Source organism: Rhincodon typus, chromosome 14 (genome assembly GCF_021869965.1).
Source record: "Rhincodon typus isolate 14 chromosome 14, sRhiTyp1.1, whole genome shotgun sequence".
Taxonomy (NCBI): domain Eukaryota; kingdom Metazoa; phylum Chordata; class Chondrichthyes; order Orectolobiformes; family Rhincodontidae; genus Rhincodon; species Rhincodon typus.
In genome coordinates, this window is record NC_063345.1 from 70633207 (window position 1) to 70655410 (window position 22204).

The following is a 22204-nucleotide window of genomic DNA, read 5'->3' on the forward strand; positions in this document are numbered from 1 at the left end:
GACCTGCTGAGCTTGTACAGAATAAATATGTTACATTAAAAGAGAATATTTCTTTACTCAATATTGCAGTAGTGTACATTATCAATTTGTGTTAGGCACAGAAATCAGTGACAATGTTCATTACTTAGAACAATAAACTTCTTTCCCAAACTCATTGTTCAGAGGTATGTTTCAGGGTAGTCAACATATATTTTCCAACTTTATTTGCTTTTGAGCAATGATTGAGAACTATCCACAAATGATTGGCTTGCACAGTTAATTCAGAAGACAGTTCAGAAACAATGACATTGCTGTGGGATAGGAGTTAAAAGTCAACTAGGCTAATTAAGGATGGCTGGGAAGAAACTGTGCGTTTGAACCAGCATTACAATCCAGGAAGCTGCAGTCCTTTATTGATTTAGATACTCAATTTTAGTTTAGATACCCTGATTTGTTTAATTTACGTTCCACAACTGTTACACTGAACATGAAGTTATGTCCTCAGGTCATCTGGCTTGAATGTTTTACTACCAATTCAATGACATTATCATTATGCTCGTGGTACATCAATATCCCATTACTGTGACTGGGCAAACTGTGACAAACTCATTCGATGAAGTCTCTGTGAATATTCGGTTGTCTCGTATATGTCACCCCATTCTGTTTCTCAACTGAGTGAACAGCAGCAAACCTGTCCTGCAGTGGTGGCCCAAGGGGAGTTCGTAAAAAAAAAACTGTTTAAACCATACTTAGTGGACTTGGCTGCGATTCCTACACTGCACATTTTGGCGGGAAGAACATTTTAAAAAAAGGTATCTCAAACGTGAACGTTCTAAGATGCAAAGTGATCATGCTGCGCGAGTGCAGAGCCATGAAAGACCAATATTGGTGCTATAACTGTAAGTTAAAAAGGAGATATTATTATTTACTACAAGAGTAAATAAAGATATAAAAAAAGAACGATTGTGCTTCATCTGTCCTGCTGAAACCACATCTAGAGTACTGTGTGCAGAACGTGCCATCTTAAATTAAAACAAAAAGGATGTAACTTTGGTGGACGTAACAAGGTGTAGAGCTGGATGGACACAGCAGGCCAGGCAGCATCAGAGGAGCAGGAAAGCTGACAGAAGGAGATTCTGAAATAAATAGAGAGAGAGGGGGAGGCGGATGGAAGGTGGATAAAGGAGCAGATAGGTGGAGAGGAGATGGACAGGTCAAGGAGGTGGGGTTGGAACCAGTAAAGGTGAGTGCAGATGGGGAGTTAGGATGGTGGTTGGTCAGTCAAGGGAAGACAGACAGGTCAAGGAGGCGGGGTTGAGGCTGATAGGTAGGAGTTGGGGGTGGGCATTGGTCAGTGAGGTGGGAGGACTGGACAGGTGGGAGGAAAAACAGACAGGTCAAGGAGGCAGGGATGAGCTGGGCTGGTTTTGGGATGAGGTCGGGGGTGGGGAGATTTTGAAGTTTGTGAAGTCCACATTGAGACCATTGGGCTGCAGGGTTCCCAAGCGAAATATGAGGCGCTGCTCCTGCAACCTTCGGGTGGTATCGTTGTGGCACTGGAGGAGGCCCAGGTTGGACATGTCGTCCAAGGAGTGGGAGGGGGAGTTGAAGTGGTTCCCGACGAGGAGGTGCAGCCGTTTGTCATGAAGCAAGGGTATGTGTTCCATTTCAGAATCCCCTTCCCCTCCCCCATTTCTGAAGAAGAGTCCAGACCCGAAAGATCAGCTTTTCTGCTCCCCTGATGCTGCCTGGCCTGCTGTGTTCATCCAGCTCTACACCTTGTTATCTCAGATTCTCCAGCATTGGCAGTTCCTACTATCTCTAACTTTGGTGGAAGCGGGTTTGAGAAGGTTTACCAGACTAATAATTGAATCGGGCGTGTTTTCAATTACAAAACGTTAGCCAAGTGAGCCTTGTATCCACTATACATTTTTTTTATAGGAAATGAAGAGCAGTGTTCACTACAACATAAGAGATCCTCAGGGCTCTAACAGTATAGAAGTGGATGCTATTTCGTATTCTGGGGAGATCGACAAGAAAGAGCAAGATTTTGATTAGAGATGTCCTAATTTAAATCGTGATGAGACTTTTTTTTGTTTCTTTAAGTGGGTTGTAAGCCTTTTATACTATTTTACTGAAAACATGGCAGTATCAGAGTATTAGAGCGTTTTTTTTTTCATCAGACCGAAATAGATTCATTGTAAGAATGCGGTTGAAAAATTGTCAGGAGTCGATGGGAGTGTAGATTTGACATTTATGTCCGATCCACTTAGATCTTATTTAATGGCCAACAAACTTGAGGAACCAAATGACTTACTTCTGCTGTTCAATCATATGCCTGCAGTACATGAGCAAACACACCTCTGATTCCAAATAATACGGGAATCAAAGCTGGTCTCTGCGATTGGACTGCCTACTAGATTTTAGAAGTACAAGTACTATGAAAATACAGAAATCATCTCTGTGCGATTTTAGTATACAGCACATCAGCACACTTCATTAAGTTTGTACTGTTCCTTTCCCTCAGAGCTGCTTGACCTACAGTACCTGAGCAGCTGATAATTCCGAGGTATCAGAAATATGCAGACTAGAAGGGATATGTTGTGATCTGGAAAGGGGAATAGAACATAGAACATAGAACTGGATAGCACAGTACAGGCCCTTCGGCCCACGATGTTGTGCCGAACTTTTACACTAATCCTAAGGCCCATCTAACCTCCACCCTTACCTTATACTATCATCCATATGCCTATCTAATAGCCGCTTGAATGCTCCTAATGAAGTCGACTCCACTACCCTCTCCGGCAATGCATTCCACGCCCCAACCACTCTCTGAGTAAAGAACCTACCTCTGATGTCTCCCCTATATCTATGTCCACTCACTTTAAAACTATGCCCCCCTCGTAATAGCTACCTCCACCCTAGGAAAAAGTCTCTGGCTGTCTACTCTATCTATACCTCTGATCATTTTGTACACCTCTATCAAGTCACCTCACATCCTTCGTTGTTCTAAAGAGAAAAGCCCTAGCTCTCTCAACCTTTCCTCATAAGACCTTCCCTCTATTCCAGGCAACAACCTGGTCTGCACCTTTTCCAATGTTTCCACATCTTTCCTGTAATGAGGTGACCAGAGCTGGACACAATACTGCAGATGTGGCCAAACCAGGCTTTTGTATAGCTGGAGCATAACTTCACGGCTCTTGAACTCAATCTCTCTATTAATGAAAGCTAACACACCACACGCCTTCTTAACAACTCTATCCATCTGGGTGGCAGCTTTCAGGGAACTGTGGACATGAACCCCAAGATCCCTCTGCTCTTCCACACTGCCAAGAATCTTTCCGTTAATCCTGTATTCTGCTTTTGTCCTTCCAAAATGAATCACCTCACACTTTTCAGGGTTAAACTCTACCTGCCACTTCTCAGCCCACCTCTGCATCCTTTCAATGTCCCTTTGTAACCTAGAACAGCCCTCTGCACTGTCCACAACGCGACCCACCTTCGTATCGTCCGTGAACTTGCTAATCCACCCTTCCACTCCTTCATCCAAATTATTTACAAAAATCACAAGCAGAAGAGGACCCAGAACAGATCCTTGTAGTACACCACTCATAACTGAGCACCGTGTTGAATCTTTTCCGTCCACTACCACCGTTTGTCTTCTAAGTGTCAGCCAATTCTGAATCCAATCTGCCACATTTCCCCCTATCCCATGCCTCCTTACCTTCTGCATGAGCCTACCATGGGGAACCTTATCAAATGCCTTACTTAAATCCATGTATACCACATCCACTGCTCTACCTTCATCCAGGTGTTTGGTCACCTCTTCAAAGAATTCAGTAAGGTTTGTGAGGCATGATCTACCCCTCACAAATCCCTGCTGACTATCACGAATCAAACTGTGCCTTTCCAAGTGATCATAAATCCTATCTCTTAGAGCCCTTTCCAATAATTTGCCCACCAGTGACGTAAGACTAACTGATCTGTAATTTCTGGGGTCATCCCTAATCCCTTTTTTGAACAAGGGAATGACGTTTGCCTCTCTCCAATCTTCTGGCACTATGCCCGTCGACAGTGAGGACGAAAAGATCATTGCCAAAGGCCCTGCAATCTCTGCCCTTGATTCCCATAGAATCCTTGGATAAATCCCATCAGGCCCGGGGGACTTATCTATCTTCAAGTTCCTCAAAATTCCTAGTACATCTTCCTTACTAATATCGACCTCCTCTAGCCTAGCAGCCTGTTTCACACGGTCCTCCTCTACAACTCGGTCCCTCTCAGTTGTGAATACCGAAGAAAATGATTCATTAAGGACCTCTCCTGTCTATTTAGGTTCCGCACAAAAATTCCCTTTACAATCCTTGATCGGCCCTACCCATTCTCTGGTCATTCGCTTATTCCTCACATATGTGTAAAAAGTGTTGGAGTTTTCCTTGATCCTATCTGACAAGGTTTTCTCATGCCCCCTTATGGCTCTCCTAAGCCCTTTCTTCAGTTCCTTCCTGGATAACTTGTATCCCTCTGGAGCCTTTTCCATTCCTTGTTTCCGAAACCTTACGTAAGCATCCTTCTTCCTCTTAACCAGTCGTTCAACCTCTCTTGAGAACCAAGGCTCCCTCACTCGACTGCATCTTCCCTGCCTGCTAGGGGCAAACATATTGAGCACACGCAGTATGCATTCCTTAAACAATCTCCACATTTCAATAGTGCTCTTCCCTGACAGCATCTGTTCCCACTTTATGTTACCCAGTTCTTGCCTAACAGAATTATAATTACCCTTCCCCCAATTATAAACCTTACCCTGCTGTATGTACCTACCCTTTTCCATGACTTTTGTAAAAGTAACAGAGTTATGATAGCTACCACTAAAATGCTCTCCTACCAACAGGTCTAACACTTGGCCTGATTCATCGCCAAGCACCAAATCCAAAGTGGCCTCTCCTCGTGTTGGTCTATCTACATACTGTGTCAGGAATCCTTCCTGAACACACTGGACAAAATCTGCTCCATCTAAACTATTACAACTAAAATGTTTCCAATCGATATTTGGAAAGTTGAAGTCACCCATGGATACAACCCTGTGACTTCTGCACCTTTCCAGTATTTGCCTCCCAATCCACTCCTCCACTTCTCTGCAACTATTAGGGGGTCTGTAAAAAAAAAACCAACAAAGTGACTGCTCCTTTCTTGTTCTGGACCTTAACCCAAACTGACTCTGTAGACATATCATTCTCGAACTGCCTTTCAGTAGCTGCTATACTAGCCCTGACTAGCAATGCCACTCCCCTGCTTCTTTTCCCACCCTTCCTATTTCTTTTAAAGCATCTAAATCCCAGAACTTCCAACAACCATTCCTGTCCCTGAGTTACCCAAGTTTCTGTAATTGCCACAACATCGTAGTTCCAAGTACTGACCCATGCTCTAAGTTCATGCACCTTATTTCTGATACTTCTCGCATTGAAGTATACACACCTCAAACCATCTCTGTGTCCACAATTATGCTCCATCGACCGCATTTCTTTATTGACGACATCACTCCCTGTTGTGTTTGTTGGAAGGCTGAATACCTCATCCTCTGAATTACAAATCCGTTTCCCCACCCCCTGCCAATCTAGTTTAAACCATCCCGCATAGCTCGAGCAAACTTCCCTCCCAGGATATTTGTGCCCTTCCGGTTCAGGTGCAACCCATCCTTACTGTACAGGTCCCACCTTCCTCAGAATGTGCTCCAATTATCCACATAATGGAAGCCCTCCCTCCTACATCAGCCCTGCAGCCACGTGTTCAGCTGCACTCTCTCCATATTTCTTACCTCGTTATCACGTGGCACCGGTAGTGATCCAGAGATAACTACTCTGTTTGTCCTGGACTTCAGCTTCCAACCTAACTCCATGTACTCGTTTTTCACATTCTCTGTCTTTTTTCTATCTATGTCATTGGTACCGATGTGTACCATGACTGCTGGTTGATCACCCTCCCCCTTAAGGATCTTGAAGACACGATCTGAGACATCATGGACCCTGGCACCCAGGAGGCAGCATATTATCCGTTCATCTCGTTCGCGTCCACAGAACCACCTGTCTATGCCTCTTACTATTGAATCCCCCACTACAATTGCTCTCCTATTCTACCCCCTTCCCTTCTGTGCCACAGGGCCAGGCTCAGTGCCAGAGACGTGTCTGCTATGGCCTTCCCCTGGTAAGTCCCACCCCGCCAACATTATCCAAAACAATATACTTATTGAGGGGAACAGCCACAGGAGATCCCTGCACTGCCTGTCTATTCCCTTTCCCCATCCTGACAGTCACCCAGCTACCTTTTTCCTGTATCTTGGGTGTGACCACCTCCTTATAACTCCTCTCTATCACCCCCTCAGCCTCCTGAATGATCCGGTGTTCATCCAGCTCCAGATCCCTAACGCGGTTTTTGAGGAGCTGGAGTTGGGTGCACTTCTCGCAGGTGAAGTCAGAGGGGACACTAGCAGTGACCCTTACCTCCCACGTCCTGCAAGAGGAGCATGCAACTGCCCTAGCTTCCATTCCCTCTACTCTAGATTTCCAGAAGAATAAAAAAAAGTCTTACCTTACTGACCCTCCACACAGTCTTTTTTTTTGGTTAGAAGAGGAGGATGGGTGGGAGACACTACACGTGTAATGTTTCGGGTTTAGCTAATGCCCGAATATATCAGTTCCTTCCTAGCTTGCGTTCTCTCCTCAGGCTCCTAATACAGGCATAGGAACACGGCCACGATGCCATAACAATTCTTAAACCATATCATCGCAGCTGTTCAGGCATATTATGAGACAAATCTGGAACAGAATGCATTGGCCCAGAGATTGGAACACAGTCAACGCCCCTAGAGGAAACCCCAGTAAATAGTTTCTTGTACTGAAGCAGAGAAGCATATAATGCTGACAGCATTCTTCCATTTGTAACGCTGTCGTGTGAATATTTGCGCATCAAATATGACCATTGAGTAGCCTGATGAATAATAAGACTGTGGATCATTGAATGGCATGGCAGCTTGGTGGCATGACGTTCGGGGATCAAAACATGGACGCCTCAACTGCACTAAACCATTACCCTTCACTTCATTGACTGTAAATCTCCAAAAGCTTTGACTACAGGAAAGCATCCCACAGAATGAGAAACTCCCAAGGCAAAGAAAAATAAAATCTCTTGTTCCAACTCTTAAAAGTGTGTGTTGGTACCTTGTATTTAAACTGTCTCCCCTATGGCGAAACTACCAGCAAGGGGAAACATGCTCTCAGCATGCCCTCATAACGTTTACTCTGGGTCTCATACGTTTTGATTAGATAACCTCACAGTAATCAATAATCAATGTACCTGGACATATCTTTCTCAATCCTTCCCATGCAATAACTGTTTCATACCAGGAGTCAGGTGAGTGAACCTTCACAAAGCTGTTTATAATGCATTTGTATCATCTTTAACGAATGAGATTGCAACTGTGCTTAGAAGTACAACTGGTGCCTAAGTTAAATCATGCATAACTAAGCAATATTTCCTTATTTATATGTTAAACTTTCCCCTTAATTAAAAATAAATCCATCTGGCTAACTGATCATTTGCTCACTTGCATTCCAAAATGTTATGATTCAGATACATGGTCATCTAGATCCTTCTGCAACTTGGAGTTCTGCAGAGTTTCACCCCATTCAAATAAGATATTGAATTTCTCTTCTTCCTGATAAATGGTCAAGTTACTGGATTCCTACAGGATATTTAATCTCATTTTCTTTTTGCTGTCTCATAAAACATTGCCTACCCCCTTTGTGGATTCCATACCTCGCTTTAACAAACTACCTTCCTCTCTATTGCTGTGCCATGAGCAAATGTTGGTTTAATACATGTTGCCCATTCATCCAAGTCATGGCATAAGCTATAAGCCATTAAGTACTCAGCATTAATTGGCTGTTACAGGTTGCAACGGGACATTGACAGGATGCAGAGCTGGGCAAAGAAGTGGCAGATGGAATTCAACCCAGAAAAGAGTGAAGTGATTCATTTTGGAAGGTCAAATTTGAATGCAAAATATAGGGTTAATGGCAGGATTCTTGGTGGTGTGGAGGAACAGAAGGGTCTTGGGGTCCACGTCCATAGATCCCTCAAAGTTGCTACACAAGTTGATAGGGTTGTTAAGAAGGCATATACTGTGTTGGGTTTCATTGGCAGGGGAATTGAGTTTAAGAGCCGCGAGGTTATGCTGCAGCTCTAAAACCCTGGTTAGACCACACTTGGAATATTGTGTTCAATTCTGATCGCCTCATTATAGGAAGGATGTGGAAGCTTTAGAGAGGGTGCAGAGGAGATTTACCAGGATGCTGCCTGGACTGGAGGGCAGCCTTATGAAGAAATGTTGAGGGAGCTAGGGCTTTTTTCACTGGAGCAAAGAAGAATGATAGGTGACTTGATAGAGGTGTACAAGATGATGAGAGGCGTGGATAGAGTGGATAGCCAGAGATTTTTTCCCACGGCAAAAATGACTATTATGAGAGGGCATAATTTTAAGGTGATTGGAGGAAGATATAGGGGAGATGTCTGAGGTAGATTCTTTACACAGAGAGTAGTGGGTGTGTGGAATGCGCTGCCGGCAGTGGTTGTGGAGTCAGATACTTTAGAGACTTTTAAGCAACTCTTGGATAGGCACATGGAGGGTAGTAAAATGTAGGATATGCAGGGTAGTTTGATCTTAGTAGGATAATAGGTCGGCACAACATTGTGAGCCAAAGGGCCTGAACTGTTTGTACTGTTCTATGTTCTATGTTCTAATCCCATTGCACTCTATGATTAAATTTGTCACGTTAAACTTGAGAGACATATTTATTATTTCTCCAGGCTTCTTGTTAGCAAAGCAATTATTTATCATTTCTGACATGGGCCACGGCATACCATGAACTTTTATTTGTTAAAATAAACATCTTCCTACTTACATAAAATCTAACATTACTAAACAGTTGTATCTGCCCCTTTACATGGATATATGCATTTTATTAAATGACTATGAATGACGGGTCACTTCATGAGTTTCAGACTATTCGTGATAAAGAATACAAAATGTTCAGTAATGTTTACTCAGAAACCTACACCAAGATGAAAAATTGTTTCCCACTACAATATCATCATCTAAGATCTAAATCTTACATTATTTTAGCTAAGTGCAAGTTGAAAAAAAATAGATGGAATGATTTTTTTGCTGCAAGATTGTACGAGTTTTCAGGTTGAATTTTATCAGCTCGCCACATTAATTAACATTCCAGTCCTTATGATGAGTATCACATCCAATCTCAACATTATCTTCTGACACACCCTACCCAGGGAATCCCTATTAGGGATCACAGATATGGTTGGCATCCCCATAGCCCGCACCATGTTTACAAAGTTTTCACTGGGCAAGTATTGTCATCACAGAGCTGCCCTGTGCGGCTCTTGAAATTTGTCCTGCATATGGTAAATGGGAGAGATCAGCACCATTCTTTGTGGAATTGTCCTGGGGATCACGCTAAGTAGGGTCAGGCACAAGGGCTTCCTCTTTCCCCAAGGCCCAGCAGTGGAGGCCATGACACCAGATCATGCCAATCCTGTCTGAAGTTGCTACCTAGGTGAGAACAATCTCAGCCGTCTGGAGAAATATACAATAAATCAGGAAAAAAGTTAATGTCCTTCTCCACTCCACCAGCCCAAGTACATTACTGTCACTGCATCTCTAATATTGGACCCACTTTTCACCAAGATTCATGTTCTACCACTCACTAATGACTGCAACTTCACCGTGACTCACCCTCACCAACACCAATCCCCAATGTCACTAACGCTGCATGCCCTCTGCATTACCTAATCACTTGTCTGGTAATCTTTCCCACTTGCACCAATAGTAATAGCTGTGCCACCCAATTTGATCATCCATCGTATTTGTCTCTATCTCAATTTAATATTAAAAAAAATGTTTTCAGGATAGTCGAGGCTGCAGTAATAGTTGCCAGCGCAGCACAAGGTGCAGCTTTGAAGCGTCCTGTAACTGGATTGAAGATGGGTCATGAGAGTTGATAGATTCAGGGGCCTGCAGGATGAAAATATCTGTGGACGTGGGTTGCATGATACCGGATGCAATATATCTGCATCCAGTATCCAAAGGGGAGGCAACAGAAGCTGCCAACAGAAATGAACAAGGAGAGTTTTAGGAAAGAAAGGAAAAGTCTGCGGTTGTCCGTGTGGATGTGCAGAAAGAGTAAAGATTTGAAACAAGGTTGAACACATTTGCCAGCGCTGTGTTTGCAGGTTTAAACAGCCCGTACAGATGAAAAGAAAGCGTTGTACAGAACAAAAGAAAAGTGGAGGGTACTGGGCCTGATCAGTTATTAAGTGAGGAACATTCCCTATGACCCAGCAAAAAAAAAGAGAAAGAAACACAGACCTTGGTTGTGCTCAAGTACATTATAATACGTACATTGTTTTCTTGAGAAGAAAGACATGGAGTTAAAGGAAAAATGCTTCAATGTGAAGGTGAAACAGGTGCAGAAGGATTCTGAGGTGGATAAGGCAGCCTAGAACTCTGTTAATGAAGAGAAGGAGACCACTTTGGTGCATGGTGAATGAAAGCAATGACTGGAGGCCAATTATTGAATTTGGGAAATGATTAGGCCAGAAAATAGAAAGTACTAAAGTCAGATATGACATCAGAAGAACAATAGATAGAGGTGAGAACAGAACGAGTATGAAATTTACAAATTACATGTACATTGAACTATTAGAGTTGCACAAATATTGGAACATTTAGGAACAAGTCCTTATAAACCTATTTAAATTTTGTCCAAGTCATGAAGATTTGCTGAACTTGCTTGTGACACTCAAAATATAAAATCAGAATGCAACGGCTGTTGCAAACCTAAAATATAAATAACGAATCAATGAATTTAAAAGTTCAACATTGTTCCAGTGGCAAGAGTGCAATAGATAGTGCCAGTGATTAGTTAAGTTTCCATTTTGTTCTGTATAATTTTAGATGAAGTGCATCCTCAGCAACGTGCAACAGCCCTTTCAGCCAATTCTTACATTGAGCTTGCCATGTTTACATTGAAAGCAGTAGCGCCAAGTCGAGCCTGTACAGTCAAACTGCTGTGTGTGGAACGGGACTTGTGTACATTGAAAGGAGTCAGTTTGTGATGGAGTTCTTAATGCCAACAATAAATATACTGAACTGAATCAGGCCTGTGTTGACTGGAACTTGAAAAACTGAATGTAAGTTCGTTGAACTTGCCTGTTTCCACCATAGGTATATCCACACTTACTGTAACATGTTTGACTGTGATCTGTTAAATCTCACTGCAGTATTGTAAGTGCCTGAACTGCACCTTAATCTGCCTATATTGAATACGATCTTACTGAAGTACGCCTAACTATACAATCAATTCTAATGTGAATCTGTCCCAGGAAACAGGAGAGCATGTTTTAATAATTGTCCAAAACTGAAATGAACCAAGTTAATTTCAATATAGAATATACAAAACGAAAGTAATCGTGCTGAAGTTGAACTATTCACAGATGCTGAATCGAACATTATCACACCGATTGTACCTGTCTTAAACATAATTGCTGGACATGACCACAGTGAAGATAACGGCAACGATCAGAACTAGTCTTTACTGTAGATAATCATGAAGATGAGCCTATGCACCGAGAAGATAACTGAATGTATTTGGACCAGTCTGCAATGAGTACACAGACAGTAGATTAAAAGTAGGTACGTCATCTGAAAGAGATTTGAGACTATGTTGCACCTGTGCTAATTGCCTGAATGAATAACCATACCAACTGAAACCTTGGCTGTGTTTTCCTCGGAGTATTCGTATTTCTCTGTAAAGTCGTGAAATCTACTGCTGACTCCTAACACTATAGCTAGATCTTTTTTTATGGAGCAAATAATTGGGATCACTCTCCAGTCTTTGATACTTTTCATTAGGAGTGGGTCACACACTCTAATACAAAACATTTCATTTCAGCAAAGAAAAAAGTCATTTGAACAACAGATGCCTAATAAGTTTATTGCTACAATTGTATAAATCATCTAATTATCACCATGAAAATTGATTTGATTATAAATGTGGCCATTTGTCAGATATTTGCACAGTCTGATCAGAGCATCTGAGGAAAATGCATGAAATGCCAACAGGGCTAATTTTGGCTATTTACTATCTAACCATTGCTGAGATTGGAGTTCCAGGTAAAATGCTGCAGATAGATAAGAGCAGCATGAATTAATGTTTACATGTGTCTGTTCTCCCATTGACAACTCACACGTCTCCATGTTGCAAGTAGCCATTCCACTATTTAGTGAAATATAACTTTTCTCCTCAGTGATGCATTTTGTCTTATTGATGTACAGTTTCATTTTTTCTAGTTTTGTGGAATTGTTTGTAACAAAGTGATTTTTTTTCAATTTATTGTCACAATTTTGCACTATTTATGGCAGAACTTATATTTCATCAGCATTGTTATTTCACACCTTTGTCAGCCTTGTCTTTTCATATTACTTGTCTAACATAACAGTATTCAATCTTCCTGTAACTGCAATAAATATATATCCACAATTATACAATTTCTCACATTTCTCACTTACAGTTCATAACATAAATCTAGTCTGTTGATTTAATGTCAGTGTTGTGGTTGGTGAATTCTCATTCTGTTGTCAGGATTCCATTGATCTATTGATAAATCGAGAGCTGGTGAATGAACAAGTAGTGACATGGTGTCTGTGTATTCCTGTAGTAACTTTAGCACTCATCTTGTGAATGAATTCATATGCTACTATCATGGCATAAAATGATATTCTCTTATTTTTCAGATTCGTTGCATTAGCTCTCCTCTTCCACATTTGTTGGTGCTTATGATTCAGTCATGTTGTCTATTGAGAAAATGATGCCCATTTTAGTCCAGAACATGGCAATGTCTCAGACAGTTTCCGTCTTAATTATGATATCCACTCTGAGAGAGGTGGTGTAGATGGTAGCCACTATCAATTTTCATTCACAAGTTTTGGACTTCTGAAACATCTGCAACACAATAAAGTCAATCATTTATCCTGACAGTAGAGTATAGAGCAACAATTTTTGTTTTTAAAAGCAAGTGTTTCCTTCAAATCAGAGTCCATCTCTTTAAAGTTTCAGTGTTAGGTATTGACAAAATAGCCCAGGTGTTCATTAAGAGAATGGGCCAGCCGTATTATTGCTTTCTGCACAAATTTACCTCAACCACATGTACTAATCGTCTGTTCAGTTATCTCTGCTTGAATATCCTGTTCAGCAAATTGACTGCTGACTTAGCAAAACAAAAATGTTCTTCATTACTTCATTGGCAGAAACCTGTTATCTATGTGAATGAAATGAAATCTGCGTTTGTGGCAGTTTCTACATTTCTGCTCAGTTAATTTGCTCTGCACGCATTTCACTATTTCCCAAAATCATTTCTGAATGGTGTGATTGTCTCTGTGTCAGTTTTAAGGGTTTTTCATTTGACACTGGTCTTTTGATATCTTGCATAGACAATTTTGCATTCATGTGATATTAACAGGCAATAAGAACATAAGAACAAAAGAACTAGGAACAGGAGTAGGCCATCTGGCCCCTCGAGCCTGCCATTTAATAAGATCATGGCTGATCTTTTTGAGACTCAGCTCCACTTACCCACCCACTCACCATAACCCTTAATTCCTTTACTGTTCAAAAATTTATCTAGCCTTGCCTTAAAAACATTCAGTGAGGTAGCTTCAACCACTTCACTGGGCAGGGAATTCCACAGATTCACAACCCTTTGGGTGAAGAAGTTCCTCTTGACCTCAGTCCTACATCTGCTTCCCTTTATTTTGAGGTGATGCCCTCTAGTCCTAGTTTCACCTGCTAGCGGAAAAAACCTCCATGCCTCCACTTTATCTATTCTTTTCATAATCTTATATGTTTCTATAAGATCTCCTCTCATTCTTCTGAATTCCAATGAGTATAATCCCAGTCTACTCAGTATAGTCTGAATCTGAATATGAAAGTTTTTGTGGAAATAATTGCCCAAATATAACAGATATGTTCAAATTTATAATCACGTATGAAAATTGAAATTCCATGCGAATACTGTAGAATGGAAGATAAATTGAAGATAAATTTGTACGATTTTACTCATGCTCAGTGTTGAATGCACATTACCTGAATCTTTTCATCTCTCTCTCTTCTCATTTGCAGCAAACTTTGCAATCCTTGTGATCCTGTCTTGAAGAAGATGTGGTCTCTCTAGATCAAATTACCTGGTGTCCATGGCGGTAACAGATTTCCTGGTCATGGTGACAGCTACAATATTAAACTGGATTGCTGGAATTTATTTCACAGACAGTTTCCTGTGCATCACACCAGTATATAGCTTTCATTCTGCTTTAATTTATGCAACACCTGATAGATCCAGCTGATTAACTATTGCTTTCTCTTTTGATCGATTTATTTCTATTTGTTGCCAGAAGTTGAAATATTTTTAAAATATTATACTGAGAAGACTGCAACATGGGTTATAGTAATACTGTCTGCATTGAGGTGTGTAAAACAAAAATGTTTGCCATCACTTTTCGTTTGAACAACTCTATGTAATTAACAATGAACCTTGGTTTTGTAAGGTAAAAGCTATGGTTTATATAGAACCTGCATGGGCTGTATTCGATTGGATCAGGTCAACTTTAAACCTATTTCTCCCCTTCATTTTGATTTTACTGATGAATACTTTAGCTTTAAATAGAACCCACAGGAGACTCTAGGCCCAGAACAATGGACAGAACCAAAGTGTCTCTGAGATGGAGAAGACAAGGAAGTCCATTGTTTTATTCTTCGTTATGTCAGGAAGTTTAATTGTGTTAAATTTGTCACTTTATATCCAAAAATTCTCTATATTCAAAATACAATTGGTCCTTATCTGGTAGGTTCTGATTTCTGTAATCCCATGTTTCTTCTCCAGGAACCTGGATATATGCTTCATTCATTGAGTTCCTGCATCAACTTATTTATTTATGCTGGGACCCAGAACAAATTCAGAAACGAGTTAAAGAATGGGGTGAAATATCCATTGAAGCTTTTTAATAAATTGTTTAAAGTTTGAAAACAGTATTATTTTTTCAATGAACTTTACATTTATGCCATGGCATCTCCTTGTACATCTCGCATAGAGCCCCACTTCTGATATGCACTTTTTTTAAAAAAAATGTCCTTTTCCAAAGTATGAAGAAAGGGATAGACAAGGAATACCATATTTTAGCTACTTCATATTGTGAAATTGTTCCATTTTGCACTACATTAAAAAAAAATTGTTCAGGAAATGTGAGAGTTGCTGAAAGAGCTGTATTGTTCTCCATCCCTAACTCCCACTGTGCATCCTGACTACTGCCTTTACTCTATCTGGTGGACTCGATTATGCCCAGGGTTGTAAGTTCTCTCTTGAAGCTGTGCCTCTTGTGCACATCTTACCCACCGTGGCTTCCACAGACATGCCAATGACTCTGTTTTTATTTGACATTCTGAAGCTGAATATTATTTTGCACTCCTAAAGTCTTCCTAGTGGTAATGACTGTTTCTGTCACTGCCTCTGTCAGCAGTTGTAGCATGTCTCTGGTCTTCTGTTGAATATGAAGCTAATCATCTTCCCATGCTCCACAATAACTCTAGTGGACTATCGCTGGTAGTGGATATAGGAATTATTTTTCACCTGCCCTCAGCTATTTCTTATCCTCAGAAGTGGAGGGATGTTGCACTGATTCTGCATCTGACTGTTCGTGATCATGCCCTGTAAAATAATGAAAAAAACACCTGAGATCAATGCATCATTCTGTATGTCATTTTAGCTCTATTTAATGTGGGTAACATGCCAACGTTATTCTTTGTGAGACAGAGTGACTGATACTATGCTGTGCAGTGACCTTGTAAGGGTGAATCATGGCATTGAGCATATTAAGCAATAGCCAGACTGATTGATGGGACGAACACATGATCTCTCACCTGTGATATTCCCTTCCATTCCTGCACAGTATGGCTACTGATTCTCCTCCAGTTTTCCAACGATGCACAAGCAACCTGAACAAACACAAACAAGTCTTGGCAAATTTTTTTCTGTCTTCTGCCATATCATGATCTTGACCGGTTCCATTGATATCACCACATCGCTCGTAATTCCTAACTGACTAGCCAAATGATCAGTTTTCTTAGGATCATGGAATTTTACCGTACACAAGGAGGCTATTCAACCATCATGTCTTCGTTACATCCTGAAAGAGGTACCCAGGTTTTCCCATTTTCCACCCCTATCTCTGTTGTCATCTCAATTTATCACTTCCATAGATATATCCAGTTCTCTTTTGAATTGACCTATGAAATTGGCCTCCTCCACTCTCCCAGGTGGTCCACTGTAAATCCAAACAACTCTCTGAGTAAATAATTTTCTTACTCTTGCTCCTTGCTGACAATCTTGAAATTGTTACCCCCTAGTTACTAACATACCAGTTTGTGGAAACAAAATCTCCTTCTTTACCCTGTCAAAATTATTCATAATTTTGAACACCTCAATAAGATCACCTCTTAATTGTCTCTGTTCCAAGCAGAGTAAGCCCAGTTTTTCTAATCTTTCCTCACGTATGAAATCCCTCATTCTTGGTATCATTCTAATAAATCTCTTTTGAACTCTCTTCAACCTTTAACATCTTTCCTGAACACAATATTCCAAATGTCTCTGGTCAATGAGTCGGAAAGCTATAGCATAACTTCCTTAATTTTAAAATCTGTGTCTCCATTTAAATATCCAAGGATCTCAAAAGTCTTCTTAACAACTGTTTCAATTTGCCTGGTCACCTTCGGAGAATCATGCACTTGAGTCTCATTGTCCTTCTGCTCCTATATTCTACTCAAAGTTGATCCTGTATTGTCTCTCTGTGTTTCTTCTTACAAAATATTTTATCCCTCATCTCGCTGTATTGAAATTGATCTCCTAAGTGTCCTTCTTGTTCTTTTGTTTTATTTTAATTTGATTGCGACAATCAAAATTCTACATGTCGTCTGTACCATCTTATACATTTGTGCTACTGACTTCGCGGCCTCTCACTACGTACACATTGTCCCTTATTTCTTCTACCCCTCTCAATGTCCTCCCTTGTGTTGTGCATTCCTCTGATTTATTTGCCTGACCCAAATAAAAAGCATCACGATTCTCCAGATTGAATTACACCTGTTAATTCTGAGTTCATTCATCCAAGCTATATCTCTCTTCTTGAAGACAAGAGCTATCTTCTTCACTAAAAACTACCCAGTTAATTTTGGGTGATCTACAAATTTCCAAATCATTCCTACCACTTTTATGTCTACATCAGTAATGAATACTGCAAATAGTATGGCATCCAAAACAGCTCTGCTAATTGTATGGCATTCAAAATAGCTCTGCAAATATTATGGCACCCAAAACATTACTGCATTAATTCCATGCAGTTATCAGTTCTGTGCAACAAGAATCATTTTGACACTCCTATGCTTTCGTATTTCCATTTATTTGCAAGTATTTACTAAGGTCCAATGGGAAATGAAACACGAACTAAGACCAATAACCATGGACATGGATTTAGAAGGAAAGAAATCCTCGCATTTATACAGCACCTTTCATCACCACTGGAGAAGAAAGTGTTGTCTAGTTGATTAATTCTTTAGAAGTGGATTTGCTATTGCAATGTCAAAAAAGCTGCAAACTCCCACAAACAGCATGCTAAAAATGTCCAGAATTTAAGTTCCTGCGATTGAGGACATGTGACCCTACCATCTAGAAGAGCGACAGCACAGATTGTTGGAACACCAATACCTTCTAATCCCCACATCATCTGCCCTGAAACTACAATGGTCTTCCTTCACTGTGGCTGGGCGAAAGCCCTGCAAGTCCCTTTCTAACAGTGGTGTGTGTGTGGGTGTGGGTGTGGGAGTGTGTATACACCCCAAGGATCACTGCAGTTCATGAAGGAAGCTTACCACTACCTTCTCCTCGGCAATTATGGATAGGCTGTAAATGCTGGCTGAGTTAGCGAGGACCACAGTCCTTGAATGAAGAAAAAAATTCTTCACTCTCGAAAGTTTCATATCCTTCGCAAAGTGTAGCTTCCAAACCTAGTCACAATACTCAGAGGGAGGTGATGGCCTAGGGGTATTATTGCTGGGCTGTTAATCCAGAGGCCCGGATAACATTCCGGAGACCCAGGTTCAAATCCTGCCATGGCAATGGTGGAATTTGAATTCAATAAATATCTGGAATTAAAAATCTAGAGATGACCATGAATCTGTTGTCGATTGTTGGAAAAACCCATCCGGCTCATTAATATCCTTTAGGGAAGGAAACTGCCATTCTTACCTGGTCTGGCCTACATGTGACTTCAGACCCATAGCAACATGGTTGAATCATAACTGCCCTTTGGGCAATTAGGGATGGGCAATAAATACTGCCTAGCCAGTGATGCCTTCATCCTATGAATGAATAAAGGACTACACTTGAGGCTGATCAAGAATCTGCCAAAAAATGCAACACAATCTGAATATTTGGCAAAGCCCCATAACTTAAAATGGAAAATCAAAAATGGAGACATTTATCCACACACCTCCTCCATCCACTGAACATTCCTATGACCACTCATCCATCCATTGCACATACCCCAAGCAGCTCCCAGCCTGGATTGATGTTCATCAATGTCTGATTTTTGGTTCTTTACCCCCTTTCCGGACAAGAATTGAGTTAGCAGCAGAGCTACATAGAAGGTGAGCTTTCCTGGTGGAAGTGAGAACAGACAAGTAGATGAAGTGATTCCAGTCTTTTCGTTTGAAGCATCAACATGTGAAAAGGAAGACTGATACTTTTCCTCAACCCATGTGCACACCTCTTGGTGAAATACAACTTCTAGCCAAGGCCCTTCCTCTCATTTCCATGATGACAGGTACATCCTGCCTTTTTTCAACAGAGGTAGAGACAGGCTGTTCAGATCCCGCTACTCTCTGGGTTTCAGAGACCCTGAGGGTTCCAGTAAAGTCTGTTTCACGTGTACCTATGCAGGGTGAGACACAGCTAATGGGGGACCAGGTAGCATTTTGGGGAGATGGACAGAGTGTGTTGCTGAGTGTGGGGGGTGTTGGGAGTTAAAGGCTGAAAAGTGAGAGAGTGTTAAGTGCAGTTCCCATTTCCAAGCCTACTTTCTCCATCAACATCCTTCTGGAGCAGTCACATCACCATCCTCTTTGTGCTGGAGATCAGTGAGGTGTTGTCAGGATCACAGAGAGAGTTTTAGGCAGCAGAGATGTCCTGAACTGCAGGGAATCATTTCAGAGTTGTATTTGAAGTTCCATGGAAGCAGCTACACTCTCCATGACAGACAATCTCTGGACACTTGTCCAGCCCTCCAATCCTCCGAGCCCCCTGTGCTCCCTCAATTTTGACCCTTTCCAATCTCCCACCTACATCACTCTACCGTTGGTGGCCATGCTTTCATCTCCTGAGTGTCCAAGCTCTGGAATTCATTCTTTGCCCTGTCTGTCCTCTAAGATAATTCTTAAAATCAATCTCTTCAACCAAGCTTTCAATCATCTGTGAGACGCCTTGCGAGGTTTTATTGTGCCAAAGGTTCCATATAAATGAAAGTTGTTATTAGTGCCACATATTGGAAGAAAAGGAAGATCAGACAAACATTTAAATCCTTGGACTATCATGACCACAGTTATTTTCAGACTGGAAACATAAACCTGTTGTTTCACTTTCAGTCAGGATCAGATCCCAGTTTAAACCCAATCTCTGATTTGACAGAACATTTGCAGCATTCCCCGTTGTTCTTGCTGATCCTGAAGCCAGTTATAAAGGAGCTTGTGTTCTGTGTTTAGGAGCTGTGAACTGTGGAGAAGAGCTGCTGGGACAGATTCCTTCCCTACCTCAGAGTGAACCCTCACCCTCACTCCTAGAGCTGAGGAACAGCAGTGATAACAGCAAAATCCAACTCCAGCAATCATTTATGAATTTGATGGTGCCACCGTAGGGTGGGTGATGAGATAATCCCTTCCATTCTTGAAGCTGATGAGTGGCAGCTGTGAACTCGCTGGTGTACAGTGAAGTGAGAGGATCGCTTGAATCCAGTTCTACATTGACAGAACCTGGACCATCTCTCATCAGTGTGAAGATGCAACGGGCCCACTTCCTGCAGTGTGGGCTTTGAAACGGACTCTTTCCATAAGAAAGGGCTGTGAATCTGTGGAATTCTTCATCACAGAAGAATTTTGAGTCTGGGTCACTAACTGTATTTAAGGCTGAAACAGACAGATTTTAAATCAGTGTGGGAATGATTGATTATAGAGATAAAGTGGGAGAGTAGAGTTGAGGATTAGATCAGCCATGACCTCACTGAATGGTCCACTTCTCTTCTTAAGTCTTAAGGTCTTATAATGTTTCATTGGGCAGCAAAACAGATGACAGAATGGATTCCTTCCCAGACTTGGAGAGAGAGAACAGTATCTTCCTTGTGAGGGTTTCCTGCTGTATAAATGGGCAAATTCCTTCTCACACTCAAGGTAAGGTGAACAGTTTCTTTGCAGTGCCAGCTCCCTTGTGTATGTTAAGGAGGATAACTCTGCAAATTCTCTCCCACCTTCATTGAAGGGCAATATCTCCAAAGTGTGAGTCCTCAGTTTTTTTTTTCCAATGTGGATAATTGAACAAATTCCTTCACATATTCAGTGCAGGTGAATGGCCTCTCCTGTGTGACGACAGTGATGTCTTTCCATTGCAGATGGGAATCACTTCCCTCATCCTGTATGTTCAATTCTGATACTTTAAACTCAAATCCTACTATTAATGTGGTCATTTGATAATTTAACAAAGAAGGTAACAGGCGACTGTCGAGCACAGTAACAGAGGAAATTTTACCAAGATTATGAATAATCCCTATTGAAGAAGAGCAGTGGCTTCATAGGTACACTGTGATTTGTTGTGACTGGAACAAGGTCAGCCAGGTGGGCCCCATAGAATGAGTTCCCTGATTGAGGCTGTTAACCTGAGCCAATCAAGGAGTCCTGGCTGAAAATATAAACAGGAGTGACAGACATTCTGAGCTAGCTGGGTCAGTGTCATGTGAAAATAAAGGGTGACTTGGTGATGAGAATCTAGCCTTCATGGAGTTATTTCAGTGGTGATGAGAGAAAAATATGCAACAGTCACCTTTGAGTTTGGGTAAGCATGTCTGGCATAGTGCTGCCATTTGGGAAGCTTGACTCATTCGATCCTATTGTTGATGACTGAACCCAGTATGTGGAAAGAGTGTGTTATTTTTTCTGGGTGAATGACATTGTGGCAGACGAAAAGCAATGACTAATTCTCCTGACAGTTTGTAGGCCTGCAGCTTTTTTGGTTATTAGAAACCCAAATTTCCCTCAGGCACTAGACACTAAAACCTTTAAAGAGTTGATGGATTTCACTGAAGAATATTACATCAAGGCTCCTCTGACTCCGAGATGCTATCGGTTCGAGAACCGGGGAATCTATACTGGGATTTTTGATGAGTTTAAGATGACGGGCAGAGGCTTGTGATTTTGATTTAACCCTAAGTGAGATACTGAGAGACCATTTTGTATGTGGGATTAATGGTGTGGCCATGCAAAAGCGCGAACTAGCTGAAGCCCATCAGTTGGGGAGGGAGGAGTGGAATAGAGCTGGGGGTGGGGGAGGGAGGAGGGGCTGAAGCTGGGTGTTGCGGGGAGAGGGAGAGAAATACAGCCGGGAGGGGGGGGGGGGGAGGGGGGGAGTGGAACCAGGGGTCGGTGAGGGAGGAGAAGAATGGAGTGGGGTAGGGGGCTGGCAAAGAGGAATGGAGCCAGAGTCAGTAAGGGAGGAGAGGAATGGAACCTAGGCTGGGGAGGAAGGAGAGTAAACGAGTCGGGGTTGGGTGCTCACCCCTTTCACATTCTGGCCCGTCTTCCACAATACACCTTCTCTTATTCCTGCAACTCACACTCTGTCCCTCCCCACTTCTTTCTCTCTGATCTGCACTGCCCCCCCACAGGATCTTTCTTCTCAGCTCTCTCTCTCTTTTGCTCTTCCCTCATTCTCTTTCTTGTTTTCCTTTCTGTCCCTCCTCCAGCGAAGACAAAGTCCTGTGTAGTCGAGACTGTATGACATTTTTGCCTTTTTT